The sequence below is a fragment of the Pelodiscus sinensis genome, chromosome 4, assembly GCF_052426305.1.
Source record: "Pelodiscus sinensis isolate ZL-2025 chromosome 4, ASM5242630v1, whole genome shotgun sequence".
NCBI classification, from domain to species: domain Eukaryota; kingdom Metazoa; phylum Chordata; order Testudines; family Trionychidae; genus Pelodiscus; species Pelodiscus sinensis.
The window spans coordinates 15,112,656-15,132,924 of NC_143055.1; the positions used below are offsets into that span (position 1 = coordinate 15,112,656).

At 51.3% G+C, this 20,269-nt stretch overlaps 1 long non-coding RNA gene across 1 annotated transcript in view; it reads right to left on the reverse strand.

Annotated features, from left to right (window-relative positions):
• The window catches only part of LOC142829489 (uncharacterized), a 98,705-nt gene extending 80,355 nt beyond the window's left edge, over positions 1-18,350 (reverse strand). Inside the window, exon 1 of the long non-coding RNA XR_012903917.2 lies at positions 17,914-18,350. This is a non-coding gene — a long non-coding RNA (uncharacterized LOC142829489). The remainder of the gene's footprint in view (positions 1-17,913) is intronic.
• Between the last annotated feature and the right edge of the window lie 1,919 nt (positions 18,351-20,269).

The following is a 20,269-nucleotide window of genomic DNA, read 5'->3' on the forward strand; positions in this document are numbered from 1 at the left end:
AAATAATATTTCCTTCCTCCTCTCTTCCGCTCTCCTCTACTCCCCTTTTGAATGCGGCGCTCTCTTGTGCCAGCACCTCTCCCCATCGTCAGGGATGCACGCACGCTCTGGTCCTGCCCTACACCCGCGTGCGGCCCCGCCCCCGATTCTGGCTCCTGTCTCAGGACTCAGCCCCCCTGCACGCCACTTGGCTGCATAGTCACTTGCGCAGTGCAGACCGCTGTCAGAATGCCGCATTCCCTGTGCAGCATGGGGGTCGGCACTGGTGGAGTGCGGGGTGGGTTGCGCTCGCCCTGTCACAGCTTGCCGGCTGGTAAAATCTACATCCTATTGATATTATCACTTGTATCAGAGGGAACAAATTTTGCACCGTGAGATATTTCTTCTCTTTGTGTGTGACTGTGAGTGTTTCCCTTATATGTGAATTTATTCAACAAAATCTTGAGCTTTCAACAAAATCTGTGGTTGCGTGCTGAATCTGGGCAGTGGCTGGGCTTTTTTTGTATGCCCAACACACGTGGTTTTTTTTTTTTTTGCTCAACAAAAATTTTTAGCCCGCGTGTCGGTATTTTTTGGGAGAGCATCTGACAACCCTACCTGTGGCCCACAGCTGTTTTCTTTGGAGTAATATGGCCCTCACCGCTTTCTGAGTTGTGCAGGCCTGCCTTAAAAGGTCACTCATCAGCCTTAGGCTACATCAAGAGCAGAAAGTCAGCCTAAGGCAGGCAACTCCAGCTAGACGAATAAGCTGGCGTCTGCATACCTCAAGTCTAGTTACCAGAGGCTATTCACTGTGGGGCAGCAGGAGAAACTCTCCCAATGACTTCCCTTACTCTTCTCATCTGGGTTAGAGCAACAGGGTCGAATGGAGACCACTCTGCAGTGAATTTGTCAGGTCTTCACTAGACGTACTACACTGACTGATAATGGATCAATCTCAGAGCATCGATCTGGGCTATAGTGTAGATCAGTGGTCCCCAACCTTTAGAGGCTCCTGGGCACCCGGGAGGTGGGGGCCACTCACACTCCGGGCACCGGGGGCGGGGCCGCGTGTCCAGAGGCACGCCAGGGGACTGGGATGCCCTTGCACCCGGCGCCGGAATGTGCCCTAGGGCCGCCCGAGTGCCTTGTGCCGTGGGGCCGGGGCCAGCCCTGCCGCCTGAGCCACACGCCTGGGGCTGCCCGAGCGCCGTGCACCTGGCGCTGGTGCGTGTCACGCGTCTGGGACCGGCGCCTCCTGTGCGCTGCGGGTGGGGCCGTCCCAGGTTGTTGGCGGGCACACACAAATGCCCTGGCGGGCGCCATGGCACCCGCGGGCACCCCGTTGGGGACCACTGGTGTAGATGTAGCCTTAGGAACCCTAGCAGGCAATATCCTGGCAACCCTTCTGCATCATTAGAGTCCCTTAGACAGAGTTCATGTCCATTTGACAGATCAGAAAGAATGTCCATGTCAGTTCAAACTCTGTCTTCTCATATAAAGAAAAGGCTTTTGGTATGAGTCTCTGGAAAACCCCATTTGAACTATGCCGACCTCTCCAGGAGGTCGTATTTCCCTAGAGTTGTTTAGTCTCAGTGATTTGCCTTAATCACCTCCCACTGTGTTTAGCTCCTGGAGCAGCTGTGGTAATTCTTGCAATGGAACAGAATGCTATCATACATAAATCATTCACAAATGTAATACAATAGCCACCCCCCAAATAAGGCCTGGTATTGTAATATCAGAACTCAAACCAACTAAAGAATTTGTTTATAATAAGGTCAAGTGTGTATGTATCCCATTTTCAGGGATTTGGCTCTTTTGCTAACTTAAATAATGTTGTGACATTAATCTCAATCTAAACTTTCTCTCGAGGTTGGTTATTCTTTAGGTTTCCCCTTCATGACCTATCTGCCCCAGACAATGGTTTATTCTGCCCCTGGAACAGGCCCTATTCCATCTAAAAGCTACTGAGACATATTCATTAGCTCTTACACTACATCTTCATTGTACAGTTTGAGTTCATGATTATAGGATGACTCAGATGAGCCCAGAATCAAACATTTAGATAATATTACTGTTAAATCCCTTTCCTTTCTCTAACCACATTTCTTGCTCTTTCCATAGCTATGAATGTTAAGATACTTTTACTATCTTCAGTCTGTCCCATTCAGGTCTCCATATTATTTTAAAACACTACCTCACACAATATTTAACTATTTCGTTAACAATTTGCTGCATTTAGTTTTCAGTCAGTAGTATTCTGTACCAGGCCTCCTAAAAACACCCGAGGTCTCTGGGCTGTTTGCTCTGAATGCTATTCATTATGAATCCCTTTGTACCAAGTCTTGCAGTGTTGAAACAGCTTGGTTGCATGAGCCTATCATTCAGGCACACTGCCATCATTTTCAAGGCTTTTGAAGATCAAAGAGTCATTTCTAGCCTTTGAAGCTTGCCACTTTAAAACCTAGCTTCAAAATTATTGGATAAGCCTTTCAAAATCTCTGGTTTCCTATCAAACCTTTGTGACTCTCTCTCCCTACCCACCACCATCCCCATTCCAATTTTGGTGTGGCCACTACCCCAAATACAGTGGCATCCTACCACCATGGCTCATACACAAGGCATTATGGTAGAGTTTTTCAGCCAGAGATGCTGGACACCATGGAATGGGATGGGTGCACAGAGGGATAGGAGGTCTGAAAGGTGTGCAACACAAGACTCCGTATGGATGGTTGTAGTAGGTGTCAGCCACAAGGTGCTCCACTCGCCATTGGGTGGCACCTCCTTCTGGTGATTAGCTCCAGGTGGTGAGCACCCCTTTGCTTCTCTCCCACCATTGCCGCTCTCCTCCTGTCCTTGCAGCCCTTTTGTTGCTCTGCCCTCCAACACGGTCACTTTGGTTTTCCTTTCTGGGAGAGTCTGTCAAAGTCTCTCTGCCACAGCTGTGATAAAATACAGGACTATGTAGCACTTTAAAGACTAACAAGATGGTTTATTAGATGATGAGCTTTTGTGGGCCAGACCCACTTCCTCAGATCAAATAGTGGAAGAAAATAGTCACAATCATATATATCAAAGGATACTGTGAGGGTCTCAGGGTGCGATCACCCCCTCCCAGTCCGAGAGGGGGGGTCTGCGGACCCCTTTTGGTCCTCCTTTTGTCCTGTGTCGTCCCTGGGCCGCCGGTGTGGAGTCCGGGCCCCTGGGGTGCGATCACCCCCTCCCAGCCAGAAGGGGGGGTCAGCGAACCCCAGGCCGTGAGTACCCGCCGAGCGGGATGGGGGGGCCGGAGCCCCTAGCCTTAGGTCCTCCTCCCCCAGTCCGGGGTTCTAGTTTGGTCCCAGTCGGTTAGTGTGGCTGTCGGGTGCTGGACGCTCCCCGTGTGGAGGGAGGGGGACCCGGTCCCGCCCTCTCTCCGGGTCCCAGCCCGGGGCCCTGAGCGCCGGGGCCGCTAGCGCCCCGGCACGGTGGACGAGGGGGGTGAGGATTCTCCCCCCTGTGGCCCGTCCACCCACGGCCGCCAGAAGCGCCCTGCCCCGGGCTCCTTCCTCCCTCCTGTTGGGTCTGCCGTCCGATCCCCGTCGCCCTGGCGCCTACCTTGACTCGGCGGTCTGTGGTGTCTCGCGTTCCGATGGCGTCCCGGGGGTGAGCTCTCCAGCCCTGGCACGCTCCTGGCCGTCCCGGTCTCTCCTGGCTCGGCGCGGTGGGGTCCTCCTGCCGTCTGGCGAGGGGCTGAGTGCTCGCCAGGGGCAGTGGCTGTCCCGGAGGCCCCGGGACCAGCGCCGGGCCGGCAGCCGGGCTGTGTGGCGCTCACGCTCCGTCCTGCGGTGGGGGCTGCTCCTCCGCCGCCGCGAGGAGCCTGCGCCTCGCTTCTCCGGCGGCGGGCACTTTTAAACTGGCCCGCCGCGCCGGCCGCCGCCCGGGGCCCCGCCCCTTCCGGGCCCGCCCCCGCTGGCGGCCCTCGCCAGTTGCCGTGCGCCCCGGCCCCGCCTTCCCTGCGTGGGCCGGCGGGGGGGGGGCCGCCCATCGGCTGCCGGCGCAAGCGCGGGGGAAGCGCCCCCGCCTGCCGCCCCCGGCGGCTGGAGTTGTGGGGTTGCTGGGGGGTCTGCGGCCGGCCGGCAGAGCCCCGCCGGTGAGGACTCCGCTCGCCCCGCCCCCGGGAGAGTGACGGCCGGCGGGGGCTCCGCTCCCCTCGCCCCTGGTCCGGGGCCGGCCCGTCACACACCCCCCCCCTTACCGAGGGGTCTCCCTCATCCCCCACGGGCTCGAACGCCCGCGAAAAGAAGTCAGCGTTTTGGTGTTTTTTTCCCGCTCGGTATTCTACGTCGAAGCGGTAGGGTTGTAATGCCATATACCAGCGCGTTAGGCGCGGGTTCGAGTTTTTCATGGAATTTAACCACACAAGCGGGGCATGATCCGTGATTAGTTTGAATTTATTGCCCCATAGATAATACCTTAGGGTCTCAATGGCCCATTTCACCGCCAACGCCTCTTTCTCGATTGTGGCGTAGTTCCTCTCCCGCGGTAGGAGTTTCCGGCTCAGGTAAAGGATCGGGTGTTCCTCTCCGTCATGGTCCTGGGCCAGTACTGCTCCTAAACCGCATTCGGATGCATCTGTGTATAAAGAGAATGGTCTTTCAAAGTCAGGCTGCCTCAACACTGGGGCTTGGACTAACCTGCGCTTTAGTTCGCGGAAGGCCTGGTCGGCTTGTGCCGTCCACTGGATCTTGTTGGGGTGCGCGTCCTTGGTTAGTTCAGTCAGAGGGGCTGCGATCGTGGCAAAGTCCGGCACAAATCGGCGGTAATATCCCGCCAATCCCAGAAACCCTCGTACCTGCCTCTTCGTTGATGGTGGCGGGTAGTTCCGAAGGGCTTCCACCTTTCCCAACAGTGGTTTCAGTTGCCCTCCTCCCACGGTGTAACCGAGGTAGGACACCTCCCGTTGGGCGAAGTGGCACTTTCGGGGATTCGCTGTGAGGCCTGCCTCCTGCAGCGCTTGCATCACGGCTTCCAGATGCTGGAGGTGCTCTGGCCACGTCACGCTGTATACGGCGATGTCATCGATGTAAGCTGCTGCGTACCCCTTCATGGGCTCCAGTACCTGGTCCATGACCCGCTGGAAGGTCGCTGCTGCTCCGTGGAGTCCGAACGGCATCCGGCGAAACTGAAACAACCCGAAGGGGGTGGCGAACGCGGTCTTCTTCCTATCCTGGGGTTCCAAGGGAATCTGCCAGTAGCCTTTCGATAGGTCTAGGGTGGTGATGTACTTAGCCCTCCCCAGGCCCTCCAGCAGCTCCTCCACCCGTGGCATGGGGTAAGCATCGAATTGCGAAATCCCATTAACCTTTCGAAAGTCAATGCAGAACCGCACGCTCCCGTCTCGCTTGGGGACCAAGACTATGGGGCTGCGCCACTCGCTCTGCGATTCTTCTACCACCCCCCATTGTTTCATGGTCTGCACCTCCTGCCGGACGGTGTCCCATACCTTTCGGGGGAGGGGTCTATGAGCCTCACGCACTACCTGTCCTGGTTCGGTATTGATACGGTGCACCCCTACCTTCGCTGTCCCCGGGGTCGCCGTCAGAACGTGGCGGAACCGGCGCAGGAGTTCTTCCATTTGCGTCCGTTGGTCCACCGTCAGCTCTGGCCCTATGGACGGGGTCTCTTCCTCCGCGTGGTCGGCTGGGGAGGGGCCGAGGTCTTCGTCGCGGTCCGCGGGCGCCACTAGGAGTCCTTCCCGGGCCACCCACTTTTTGAGCAGATTCACGTGGTAGATCTGCGTGGCCCTTCGTCTCCCGGTCAGCCGCACCTCATAATTCACGTCTCCTACCTTCCGGACGACCTCGTAGGGGCCCTGCCACGCCGCGAGGAGTTTGGACTCCTGGGTGGGCAGGAGCAACAACACTCGGTCGCCGGGCTCGAACTGGCGGTTCGCGGCCGTGCGGTTGTAGTAGTGGGCCTGTCGCGTCTGGGCCCTCAAGAGATTCCACTTTGCATAGGCGCCGAGACGCCGTAACTTCTCTCGGAGCTGCAAAATATACTGTACCGTGCCCTGGCACCGGGCCGACTGCGCCTCCCAGTCCTCCCTTAGGATGTCCAGGATCCCCCGGGGCTGCCGCCCATATAGTAGCTCGAATGGGGAAAATTCCGTGGAGGCTTGGGGTACCTCGCGGATGGCGAACATGAGGGCGGGCAACATCTGGTCCCAGTCCCTCGGGCTGTCCTGCACCACCCGCCGGAGCATGTCCTTTAAGGTGCGGTTGAATCGCTCTACTAGTCCGTCAGTCTGGGGGTGGTATACTGACGTCCGCAGGGTTTTAATGCGGAGGAGTGTGCACAGCTCCTTTATCAGCTGGGAAGTCACGTTTGTCCCCTGGTCCGTGAGAATAGCCTGCGGGAACCCCACCCTCGCAAAAATTTTAAGCAGTTCTGTCGCCAACGTGGGGGCCTTGACGTTGCGGAGCGGGACGGCCTCCGGGTACCGGGTGGCGTAGTCGACCACCACGAGGATGAACCGATGCCCCGCCCGGGAGGGCTCCAGTGGCCCTACTAGGTCCAGGGCCACCCGCTCGAAGGGGGTGCCCACTACCGGGAGGGGTACCAGGGGGGCCACCGGGACGGCGCCCGTTGCGACCTTCTGGCAGCTGGGGCACGAGGCGCAGAAGTCCCGTACCGCCCGGTAAACCCCTGGCCAATAGAATCGGCGGAGGACCCGCGCCAGCGTTTTTTCCCGGCCCAGGTGCCCCGCCCAGGGGTTTGTGTGCGCGAGGTCCAGGACCTCCCTCCGCCGGGTCTGGGGGACTACCAGCTGTCTCTGTTCCCCCTCCCCCGCCCCGCCTGTTACCAGACGGTATAGGCGGTCCTGGATTACCTGGAAGCGGGGGCCCTGCTGGCGTTCGTCCGTCTCGTCCGGATCACCGGCCCGTTCCCAGGCGTACCGTAGAGTCTCATCGGTCCGCTGCTCCTCCAAGAAGTCGGAGTCGTCGCTTCCGCCGCCCCGCGAGGGCGCCACTGGGCTAGGGGCGCGAGGGTGTACGTAGGCTTCCTTCGCGGGGGCCCGTCCGTCCGGCCGGTCCATCCCCTTCCGCAGGAGTCCCGGGAACCCCGGCCAATCTCTCCCTATCACCACGGGGAGTGGTAGGTTCGGGGCCTTCCCCACTCGCCAGACCCTGGCCATCTGCCCATCCGCCAAGTGGACCCACACTGTGGAATAGGTTCGCACGTCCCCGTGCACGCATTTCATCTGGGCGGTCTCGCCGGTGGGCGGGGCCTCCCGTACCAGCTCCTCCCGTACCAGGGTGAGCGCGGAGCCGGAGTCCACTAAGGCCTGCAGGGGTTTCAGCCCCAGCCAGACGGTCACTGTTGGTCGTGCCGGTCCCGTCTGTGGGTCCCCTGGGGTTGGTGTGGACAGGGTACAATCCATCATCGGGCAGTCGCGTTTCAAGTGCCCCTCTTGCCCGCATTGATAGCAGGCGGTCCGGCTCGGCGCCCTCCGGTCGCCGCCCCCTTGCTCTTCGTGGCCTTTTCTGCCCTCCCCGGGGGCCTCCCCCGGCCTCGCGGGCCAGATGGGAGCCAAGCGCCGCCCCCCGCCGGCGGGTGGCTTTGGGGCGCCTCTGGCCGGTGTCGGCCCTATCCCGCGGGCCCGCGGTGCATCCCTCGTCGCGGGGCCGGGCATGGACTCCCGGCGCGCTCCGACCTCCCCGCCCTCCGCATCGAGGTGCGCCTCCGTCAGTGTGATGGCTGCCGCTAGAGTTCCCGGCTGGTGCCGGCGGACCCACTTCTGGGCACCCGGGGGAAGGAGGTGGACGTATTGCTCCAGGGCCACCATTTCGGCAACTTCGGTGCCCGTCCGTTGCTCCGGCTCCAGCCACCGCCAAGCCCACTCATGCAGGCGCTGTGCGAAGACTCGAGGTCGCTCCCCTGGTTTGAATCGCTCGTTACGGAATCTTTGGCGGTACGTGTCACTGTTAATCCCTAATTGGTCCAGGATGGCCTCTTTCACCCGGTTGTACTGCAGTGCCTCCCGGGCTGCTAGGCTCCGGTAGGCCATCTGGGCGGGCCCGGACAAGTACGGGGCCAACAGCGTCGCCCAATGGGCCTCCGGCCACCTCGCAGCCGTAGCCACTCTCTCAAAAGTTGTCAAATATGCCTCTGGGTCGTCCCCGGGCCCCATCTTGGTCAGGCGGAGGGGTAACGATCCCAGATCGCGGTTGCCGTCGTCGCTCGGCCACGCCGGCCCTCCCGCCGAGCTGGGCGGGGGAGCCCCGTGCATCCACTTCTCATGTTGGGCCGACAGCTCCTGCACCAGCAACCGTTGCTGATCCTGGAACTGGCTCGCCAGCTGCTGCATCATTTGGGACTGCTGTTGTTGCTGCTGCTGCTGGGTTTCCCTCACCCAGTCGAGTAGCTGCTGAGCATCCATGGTGGTATGCCTTTCCGTCTGCTCCCTAGGCGCAGAGGACACCCTACCGTAACCGCCTGTCACTTAGTGGGGGTCATGCCCACATTCTCCACCACGTGTGAGGGTCTCGGGGTGCGATCACCCCCTCCCAGTCCGAGAGGGGGGGTCTGCGGACCCCTTTTGGTCCTCCTTTTGTCCTGTGTCGTCCCTGGGCCGCCGGTGTGGAGTCCGGGCCCCTGGGGTGCGATCACCCCCTCCCAGCCAGAAGGGGGGGTCAGCGAACCCCAGGCCGTGAGTACCCGCCGAGCGGGATGGGGGGGCCGGAGCCCCTAGCCTTAGGTCCTCCTCCCCCAGTCCGGGGTTCTAGTTTGGTCCCAGTCGGTTAGTGTGGCTGTCGGGTGCTGGACGCTCCCCGTGTGGAGGGAGGGGGACCCGGTCCCGCCCTCTCTCCGGGTCCCAGCCCGGGGCCCTGAGCGCCGGGGCCGCTAGCGCCCCGGCACGGTGGACGAGGGGGGTGAGGATTCTCCCCCCTGTGGCCCGTCCACCCACGGCCGCCAGAAGCGCCCTGCCCCGGGCTCCTTCCTCCCTCCTGTTGGGTCTGCCGTCCGATCCCCGTCGCCCTGGCGCCTACCTTGACTCGGCGGTCTGTGGTGTCTCGCGTTCCGATGGCGTCCCGGGGGTGAGCTCTCCAGCCCTGGCACGCTCCTGGCCGTCCCGGTCTCTCCTGGCTCGGCGCGGTGGGGTCCTCCTGCCGTCTGGCGAGGGGCTGAGTGCTCGCCAGGGGCAGTGGCTGTCCCGGAGGCCCCGGGACCAGCGCCGGGCCGGCAGCCGGGCTGTGTGGCGCTCACGCTCCGTCCTGCGGTGGGGGCTGCTCCTCCGCCGCCGCGAGGAGCCTGCGCCTCGCTTCTCCGGCGGCGGGCACTTTTAAACTGGCCCGCCGCGCCGGCCGCCGCCCGGGGCCCCGCCCCTTCCGGGCCCGCCCCCGCTGGCGGCCCTCGCCAGTTGCCGTGCGCCCCGGCCCCGCCTTCCCTGCGTGGGCCGGCGGGGGGGGGGCCGCCCATCGGCTGCCGGCGCAAGCGCGGGGGAAGCGCCCCCGCCTGCCGCCCCCGGCGGCTGGAGTTGTGGGGTTGCTGGGGGGTCTGCGGCCGGCCGGCAGAGCCCCGCCGGTGAGGACTCCGCTCGCCCCGCCCCCGGGAGAGTGACGGCCGGCGGGGGCTCCGCTCCCCTCGCCCCTGGTCCGGGGCCGGCCCGTCACAGATACAATTAAAAAAATGAACACATATGAAAAGGACAAATCAAATTTCAGAACAGAAGGGGGATGTGGGGGAGGGGGGAGGAGGTAAATGTCTGTGAGCTAATGATATTAGAGGTGATAATTGGGGAAGCTATCTTTGTAATGGGTAAGATAACTAGAGCCTTTGTTGAGACCCTGGCGCAAAGTGTCGAATTTTAGCATGAATAACAGTTCAGAGGATTCTCTTTCAAGTGCAGTCTTAAAAGGTTTTTGAAGAAGGATGCAGGTAATTAAGTCATTGAGACAATGACCTTTCTGGTTGAAATGGCAAGAAACTGTTTTTCTGTGATAGGCAGTCTTCATACCTGCCACTTGGGCAACATCAACCCTGCAGTGACTGAGGCAATCTTCATGTTCACTCTATATAGCAGCTCGTAGCAGAACCCAGGGCCACCCTCTACTCTGGGTTCCAGTCCAGGACCCTAGAACAAGCAGTTAAGGTCTGTGGCTAACCCAACCTTACTGCCCTTGACCTGGACAACTTCCTACCATGCTTCTCCAAGCTTTTCATTCTGCAGCCTTCCTGGTCAGACCACTCTCTGTTAGGCCAGGTGAACCCTTTCTTAAATGTTTCCTATCTCCCCTTCCTTCTCCCTTGCCTCAGGGAGAGATACTCGGCAGGCTGTCCTCCTGCTACCTCCTTTTAACCACCGTTGCCAGGATCCTGGCTTTATCCTGTTTCCTTCTAATAGTCATGCTCTGCATAGCCTAAATCTTTCTCACGTCCAACTTAATTGGCTGACTGAACAAACCTAGCCTAATTCAACTCTCTCAGGGCTGGTGTGACAAGCAAACCCTATCACAGTACCTTAAGGGCCCCAGTCAAAGAGGAATTTCAAGGGACCAAGAGGTGGTGAAAAGCCTCAACAAAGTTTTTGTAGAGATGTTTATTATTGTTTAGGAGAAGCAATGGTATGCAATATGGAAAGGCATTTTTTCTCTCCCTGATTTTCTGCTCTCTATTTAAATACAAATATGAACCTGATCCGAAGTTTGGTTTCCAACAAACTGGAAATTAAACCAGTCTCTAGGGGTATGTCTACACTACCACCCTAGTTCGAACTAGAGTGGTAATGTAGGCAACCGGAGTTGCAAATGAAGCCCGGGATTTGAATTTCCCGGGCTTCATTTGCATCTCGCCAGGCGCCGCCATTTTTAAATGTCCGCTAGTGCGGACTCCGTGCCACGCGGCTACACGCAGCACGGACTAGGTAGTTCGGACTACGTTTCATGAGGAGTAACGGTAGTTCAGACTAGGAAGCCTAGTCTGAACTACCTAGTCTGTGCCGCGTGTAGCCACGCGGCACGGAGTCCGCACTAGCGGACATTTAAAAATGGCGGTGCCCGGCGAGGTGCAAATGAAGCTCGGGAAATTCAAATCCCGGGCTTCATTTGCAACTCCGGTTGCCTACATTACCACCCTAGTTCGAACTAGGGTGGTAGTATAGACTTAACCTAGTATATTGATATTTTGGCCAGAATACAATGCATGGTCCTCAGGAACAGCCCCGATCAAGCTGAATGGAACGAAACGCTATGATGCAGACGGGCCTGGTATCTTGCAGTGCAGATACCAATGCAGAACAATCAGGGGCCCCCACACATGTATGAGCTGGGCCCACATGGACACAGTCTGCCTGACATTTCATCCATGCTGAGACGGCCAGCTGCACTGCTGGGTGTGCTTTCCCAGCAGGGCTAGGGCTTCCGCATGCCTGCCCGGTGGGGCTGCCAACTGCCTAATCATGCAAATTCAAAGACCCTTTCCCTGTCCCATCCCTGAGGCCATGCCCCACCCCGGCTCATTCCATCCCCTCTCCATCCCTTGCATCCTCTCCCCACCATCACCAACTGTCACCAGTGTTCAGGTGCAGGAAGGGGTGGGGCTGCAGGCCTGGGTGCTGGAGGGGGTGAGTAGTTAAGTTCTATGAGGAAGTTTGGGTGCGGGAGGGGGCGCAGGCTCTGGGAGGGAGTTTGGGTGGCAGGTGCAGGCTCTGAGCTGGGGCAGGGGATTGAGATGTGAGAGGAGGGGGGTGGCAGCTCTGACCTTGGGCAGCTCCTGAAAATGATCAGTTCACCCTTCTGGCAGACTTCTAGACAGGGGGGCCAGGTGGCTCCATGTGCTTCCCCAGCCACTGACACCTACCCCTCAGCTCCCACTGGCCACAGTTCCCAGACAATGAGAGCTGCGGAGACCCCCCGGGACAATTCCGCCTCTCCCTCCTCACCCATGCCGGGTCAACAGGTCTGGACACACACGCACATTTAGCATTCTGCAGCTTCAGGAAATGCTAAGTCCTGGGAATCCAAACAGTGGAACACAATCTAAACAATAAGAAATCATGACTATGAAATAATGATCAAACCCCATAAAACTAACAAAAAATACACATTCTCCTCATTTCTCATTAATGCAACAGTGAAACTAGACAATAATCCTAATTACATGTTCAAACCTCTCTCTCTTGGAATGGCACTGGGAATTCAAACCCATTTAACAATATGCCTGACAGCGTGAACAAGAGAATAGCCCCATCTATTTACATCATGTATAAAACAGAACTGTGCTTTATGGCAGTGCTTTTGTTAGTGCCTGAACAACTGGTTCGCTCTCCAGGGCTGCTTCCTTACGAAAAGTCAGATGTCTATAAATTCAGCAGGCACCAGCAAGCCAATAGTCGGCAAATGCAACAGCAGAACTATTATCTGTTTTCAAAAGACAATACAGAAGAAGCCTTTTTTAAATTCATATGATTCCATTGTTAACAACAATTGAAAAGGCCCGGGCGGCTCAGTATTATCCCTTGGAGAAAATATTCGCTTTTGCTCTGCAAGGCCAACATTCTCTCAGACTCCGTTACAAAGGATTTAGAAATACAGTGCATGGAGAAGTTTTCCCTGAGAACAGTTAAACAACACAACTAACTATGAAAAGCTCTGGGAGTCTGAGACGCCTGTTCCCATCCTCCATGGTAAACAAAGGATAAGTAATGACCTTACCATAAAGACAACATTACACACTACATTATAGGCTGTAAATAGGAATTGTACAAGCCTCTCTGAATTCTTATGGATCCTACAGTAAGGTGCTGTATAATGTGATCCTGAAGGATTAAGAGTGCGTAATTATTCTTTGTAATAGTTACTCTCTGTGTTGTTTTCCTTATGAATGCTATAAGAACTGCTTGTCTGTCAATACCTGGAGTAAACTACTTGCCACGGCCTATAACTCATTGCATCTCATAGCATAGAGCTGCTAAAGAATTAAGCTACGAGCACTATATGACACCAAGTAATCAGGGTGTGCTGCGCACGCATAAGTGTGTGCACGTGCATTGTGTGTGTGTACATATGAAAACAAAAGTAAATTTCAGAAAATCTTCAGGCATCCACAACACCTTCAACAATCACCATCCACCCATCAAACTCTTTCTCATCAACTTCCTGGACACCACAATCAGCTTCAACAATGGATCCTGATGAACAAACAGATTCAAGAAACTCTCACTTATGTCCACAGATTCAATAACCACCCCAGCCAGACCAAAAAAACTGCTCCAAGGAGAAGTTCCAGGATGAACACCTAAACACATATAAACCTGCCTTCACCAAACAAGGACATTTCACCAGAGTAGATCACACCATGAAATGGGTCTCCCTGACAGATCTCCTGAGAGAAGCAGCTTCAAAGCAGGAGGGGGAAAAAAGAACACCAACCCCACATTCTTAGTTGTCACTTACCATTCCACACTGGAAGCCACATGAGGTATTGCCAAACAATTCAAACCCCCCATTCTGAAAAAAAAATCCTTCCTGAACCCACTCCTCAGGTCTTCAAACAACCCTCCAGCCTTGCCAAGACCATCATCAGATATTACTTCCCCACAGTACAGGGCACACCAACTCAGAGTGACACCAGACTCTGCCAGAGCGACCTATATCAAAGCAGCAGAGAAGTCTCTATGCCTATGAGGTCAATGTTTCCCAAAATAGACCTTTCAGGATTCATGGGTTCTACACGTCTGTGACAACATGGGATATACCTCATCCAAATCGTCAAATGCCCCAACACCAATCAGGATGTCAGTGAAATTACACGTTTGAATGAATTCACACAGAAAAATGATAGTAGAAAAACCCCTCTCTCATATGGTAGCAAACATTTTTCACAAAACTATAACTCTATACCTGACCTGTCAGGCTACATCTAGACTGCAGGCTTCTTTCGGAAGAAGCTTTTCCGGAAGAAATCTTCTGAAAAAACTTCTTCTGAAACAGAGTGTTTCACACTGCCAAAGCGCATAGAAAAAGCAATCTGCTTTTTCAAAAGATAGAGTTCACACTGAATGGACACTATCTTGCATTTAAGCTGTGATTACTATAAACAGAATGGCCACCAGGGCACCTGTGCTTTTTTCCTCTTTTCTCTTCTTTCAAAAGAACTCCCTCTTCCCTGTCCACACACACTTTTTCCCCCGAAAGAGCTCTTTCAGAAACAGGCTTCTTCCTCATAGAAACAGGTTTACCAATGTCAGAAAAACCTCTCTGTTCTTTCAATTTTTTTTCTGAAAGAATGCGATTGCAGTGTGGATGTAAGTGAAGGTTTTTTTTTTTTTGAAAAAACAGCCATTTTTCTGAAAAAACTGTAGTGTAGACATAGCATCAGTCATAGTTCTCAAAGGAAACCTGCACAATACCTTCAAAAGAAGAGCAGTGGAACTTAAATTCATAACTCTGCAAGATACTAATGGCTTGTCTGCACTATCACCTATGTCAATATAACTTACATCATTCAGGGGTGTGAAAAAGCCATTCAACTGATGTAAATTACACCAACCTAAGCACTGGTGTGGATAGTGCTAAGTTGGCAAGAAACACTCCCCCACTGACATAGCTACAGTCTCAGGTGGAAGTGGTATTACTTTGAAGAGAAGAGAATTCTCTCCCATTAGAGTATCTTCATTAGAAGATGCACCAGTGATGTAGTGTAGACTAGCCCTAAATATTAAGGTATCAGGAGGTTTTATGGATCAGTGCAACTATATGTAAACTACTAATCTTCCGTTGGCCTATGACTGCAGAAGTGTTAATTGCCCATTTTGTTTCAAGTGGTTTCTTGCAACATGAACTAGCCCCTAGCATATTTAACAATTTCATGTATTTAGCTGTGACGCTCTGATTCCTTTTCCAGACCTGAAAATCTCTGTGTAACTTCAAAGTTTGTTTGTTCCACCAATAGAATTTGGTCCAGTGAAAGATACCTCACCCACCTTGCCTCATTAAAGCCAGTAGAAGTTAGCTGTCTAATGTGCTTAGGTTTAAAAAAAAATCTCACGGAGCATCTATCTGCATCTTGAAGTGTCTAAACACCTTTGGAAACTAGGCCCCAAGTCTTAATCTTATTCTCATTGAAACCCATGGCAAAGCACACACTAACTTTAAATGGTGCAGGATCAGGGCCTAAGACCCTGCAATTCTATACCTCCCATTCAGCATGTTTCTAATCAGGTGTGGAGGTTGGACTGCTCTATACTCCCTTCTTGAGACCCCCATGTATAGAATCACTAGACCATTTACCGGGTGTTGCTCAGGTCCTTAAATAAGTTTTGTTTTCTGCATTTAAATCAATGCTTTGGGGGTGGTGGTGGGGCTGGGGCTGAGGGGTTTACAGTTTTCAGGATGACCTGAGGAGAGAAGACATCCCCAAACCCTCTCTCACCACAGCAGTTTGGGGCCAGGTGAGAAGCTATATGTCTATGACTGCTACAGCAGCAGCAGGCACAGCTGGGGGAGAGAGGAAAGTTCATCTCCCCCAGCTGGAGGGCAAATAGACACACACAGATAGCTGTTTCTTTCTCTGCCCCGCCCCCTGCTGCCCCAATAGGATTATAGCTATCCTGTTGCCCATCTCTGGCCCCTTGCTGCCCGCCTGTGGTCATTCTACAGCATAATTGTCCCTCCTACTTGACCCCCTCCCTTTCCATTTTATGAGAAACAATCAAATTCCAAACACATCCCATTGTTCTGGCACAACCAAACCCATACCTTGCTTTAAGTTATAGTAAGAGTAAGCTGCATTCCAAATTAGATGGTCCTATCTCTTACCATGTAGGAGCAGTTCTTGAACAAACAAATAGACACACAGACAGATGTACAAACTCTCTAAAATATATGGTATAATCATAGGACTGAAAGTTATCTTATATCTGTATGTTTATTTTCAAAGCTAAAGATTTTTAATGCATTCATTGGCTTGCATTAGAAGGTAGGATTAATAGCTGTTCTTCAAAGCTATAAACTGCATGGTGTGTTTTCTCAGATTTTGAGCCATGAGTTACTACTGTAATTAGATCCAGAAGGAGAGACCATAATAACATTCTGACTTGATTTCCACTGGCAGAGCATTGATTAAAAGAGCTACATAATAAATGAAAGGTATTTCAGAATCGCACTGTTGATATCTGTAATTTTTTTATAATTAGAAAAGCCTACCAAAAATTGTATATTATAATTACATGCATTATTAATCCTACTCTGTTATAATAAGAATTATCCTATGATTACAGGTTGCAGAGATTTTTCTGTAATTTTTTTTAAAGACGCTGCGGTTTGGATTACAATACAAAGCCTTTTTATTGAGCAGATAAATTGGGCCATATTTTCTAAAAACTAATGCAAACTGAATGATTTATAAGACAAATTCAAAGTGGAACAAACAATTGAGGGGTAATGTTTTTGCATGTTAGAAGTCTGCAGTGTAAGGAAAAGAATGTTCAAATAGCCTCTTTTATACGTTGCTTCCAAACAAAAGTCTTAAATACCTAATAGCTGAAAGTATAAACAGGATATTTAATGACATTTCTGAACAATTTATTATTAGTTTCTTTTTAGTAAAGTCACCTACATACAGGATTTCATTCCTGAAAACAATTCCATTACACCATAAGTTTATTTTATATATATTTCAGCCTGATTCACCAGGAATAGCAATTCTATATTTAATTTAGACTATACAAAGATTCTCAGATTATTTACCAAAAACACAAACATTAGACTGTGATTTTTTTATTAGGCCCATATTTTTCAGGAACCATGAAAAATTGTAATGGTAAATTACAAGTTATATGAACCACTCACATTAATGACCAGTTACTTATTAGTCTCACTGGTACTCATTGAATATGCCTATGAGTAACTGATCACCAATATGACAAGTGATCCCACTGGTACCCATAGACTACTCCCATGAGTAACGGGTTACCAGTGTGATTAAAGGGGTTGCAATCTGGCTTTATATGATGTATCTCAGTTCTGATTTATTTATTATTTATTGTGGTTTGATATATAGCAGGTAAAACCCAGGCTCCATCACCCATCCACCCCTGCCCCCAAACACACACACTCACTGCTATGCTCTGTCCCTGCATTTTTAGATGGTAACATTTTAGGGGAACATTTTCAGGACAACGGATGCCCAGTCTCTCTTTTGCTGACATATAAATATTTATAAGAGTAAAATTAAATATAAATGCAAAGCTCATCTTTAACTGTCTGGGTTTTTTACCCATTACTTAATTACAGGAATAAAAGTTGATGGTACAACATTGCACTGGAAAAAGAAACCCTTTAAAACTAGAGGTTGGTGCAATATCTCTCTTCTAAAGGTTATGTACATTTTTATGACAATCCAAGAGACTCTCACATGCTACTTTTGATAGAATTATTATGCGAAGCCATTTTGGGTTCATTTTACTGCCTCCACTAACAGGTGATTAAGGTTTGAACTAAACTGAATGGCCAGATTGACACTAAGAACAGAAACAGGCCTGGAAATGAAGCAGAGGCATTTGCAGAGTCAAAAGAACTTGCCTAATTGGTGCCCTAAACTGATCTCTATTGCACAAATTAAATACTCAATACCAAGCAAAAAACAAAAACAAACAAACACCACACACACCTTGCCAGGGCCCCAGAGCAAAGCTCCTTTATCATTTCTAACAAAGGTAAACCCAGAAAGAGCTGTTTGTTATTAAACAGAACCCATACAGAATCATGTATGAGACTATATGGTAGCAGGAGGACTGGAAATGGAAAATGTGAACATGTAATATTTTCATTCTTGCTATTATGCATCATAATAATCTAGCTTCACTGAGAAAGCACACTAGGAATCTGTAGATTAGTTTTTCCCAGAACTAATATCAACCTGCCAGGACCACCCAAAATTAGTTATTACCAGAAAAGTTCCAGTTTGGCTCCTGCAACTAGGACTAGGTTCATGTCATTCAGAGGATTGAGAGCGATGGCTTTATGCTGTTCTGAATTCATTCCAGGCCGTGAGTGTTGATTCTGGCAGGAACTAACGGAGTCATGCTTGGTTCCATGCTGAGTGTCTGCATTGCAATTTGTGGTTTTGTTCCAGCTGGTTACAGATGATTTTGAATGGCTACCAGCTCGTTAATGGTTTTTCTGCCTTGGTTACATTTGGATAAAGATGTTGACATTTTGGTGACAGCTCATGGAAAGTGGGTTTTTTCTTAATGCACACTAGGCTGGATCGTGTTGCTTTCATCATGAGAGAAAAGGCACTGTGGCAAGTTATAGGAAGGTTTCTTGAGTTTTTAGGTGATTTCCATTCTGGCTCAATACTTTTCTCAACCCTAATAAAACAGATGTACATGCCCAAGCTGGTGCTACCACACTGATTTGTTAATTGCATTCTTCTCCACCCCCTTCCCTGCAGAGTTAGTGAACATGCACTTTAAAAAAATTGTTTGAAGCAGCTTTATCAAACTTCCTTGTGGGAGTCAGTACACTATATCTGGCCTGCATGCTTCTTCCTCCCTCCCTTCTCCCCAGGTTTATCTTCACTAGAGTAAGTCAGGAATTTTGCAACCAAATGGAAAATGCTAATTCATCAAAACCAAAACTTTTGGTGGGAAAAGGATAAGCTTTGAGGAAACTTTTGCTGGGAAGGATTCCCAGGTCAAGGATGAAATGTCTGGTCACATCCAGAGACAGTAAGAGAACAAGAGAGAGTTTGGAACAGGCAATAGTTTGATGGCTAGCGTACTTGTGGGGTCCAATATGGAGCAGAGAGTTGAACCTGGGTCTCCTGCCTCCCATGTGAGCACCCTAAGGTCCAGGCTGTTATCTATTCTGTGGTAGGAGATGACCTATGCTGACGTTTGGACTCTAGGGGACATGTTGCACTCTATTGCTTCCAGTCAAACTATGAAAATTCTGTCTGAATTGCTTATCTACAATGGCTTCATCATTTCTTGGATGTGCACCAGGATCTCTTCTTGGGCATAGGTAGCAATAGCTGAACTACTTTGGAAAGCAATTCTTGTGCTGACTTGTCATAAACACTGATGGCTGTATGATATTTGCTGTATAGCTGCAAAAGTATGGTACAAGCCAATATGCACTTTCTTGGAATGATTTTTTTTCATGTTTTTAACCCTTCAGGTTGTTAATGATGGAGGTTCTTCCATGCCTGACCCTACTATTTGAACCTCAGCCTCCAGATGTTGACAACCTGCCCTTAGCCAGATATGTTGGACTGTGCATCTCCGGTCAAACCTAAGGCAACATTCAGTTGAAATTTAGGTCTTCTTATCACAAAAGCTCAGACATTCTCCTGTATCTGTGAAGTGTCCCAAATGCTACAAAACCACACACAAATGACCAGAAAACTCATATATACCATCATATAAAATATATACAGAACTCCAGTGGGCTCTTTTGTAAAAATTGGCAGAAAGAGATTTATCAAAGGGAAAAAAAGCTGAGCTAATGTGATCTGCTCAGAATGTGGGGAGAAAAGCCCATTCGCATCAGAACATGAAAATAGGGAATACCTTGCCCCTCTACATTAGGACCATTTCCCTGAGGGACTGGACTATGATGCTTAGAGGGTTTCTGTAGCACAGACTTAAACCATGAGAACAGAAAAAACCCCACCCACATACAAAGAGACAGAGAATGCATATGCATTCCTGTATATTGGGCCAAATGTAGCTTCTCATGTTCACAAGAGATATCCCATTGACCTCACTGAATAAGTCAACCAGGATTTGGCTCATTACATTTGCTGTGTGGTGATGTTTTAATATACTTATTGTCTATAAGTATCTACATGAGACTTCATATCATACAGGGCTCTTTAATCTAGCAGAAAAAGGCATTAAGAGAAGCAGTGTTTGGAAGGGGGAGCTAGAGGAATTCGGATTAGGCACACACTTTTCACAGTGAGTGTAATTAACCCTTGGAATAACTTTCCAACAGGTGTAGTGATTTCTACATCACTTGAAGGCAGCATATCTTTCTCCAGTATGGATTCTATCGCAAACAGAAGTTATGGGCTTAACAGAGAAATGACTGGGGAGAACGTATGAGTCCAGATTAGATGATCACAGTGGTTCTGTCTTGTCCTAAAATCCATACATCTATGAAATCACTAACCATTAAAAACTATAATTTTGGTTAATTCATAAATATACACTCATAAACAGTGTTACCCCATTGGGGACCCTAAGCAACTGTTTGCTAATGTCTAGAGTTACCACTCCCTGTACTGGATTTATGAC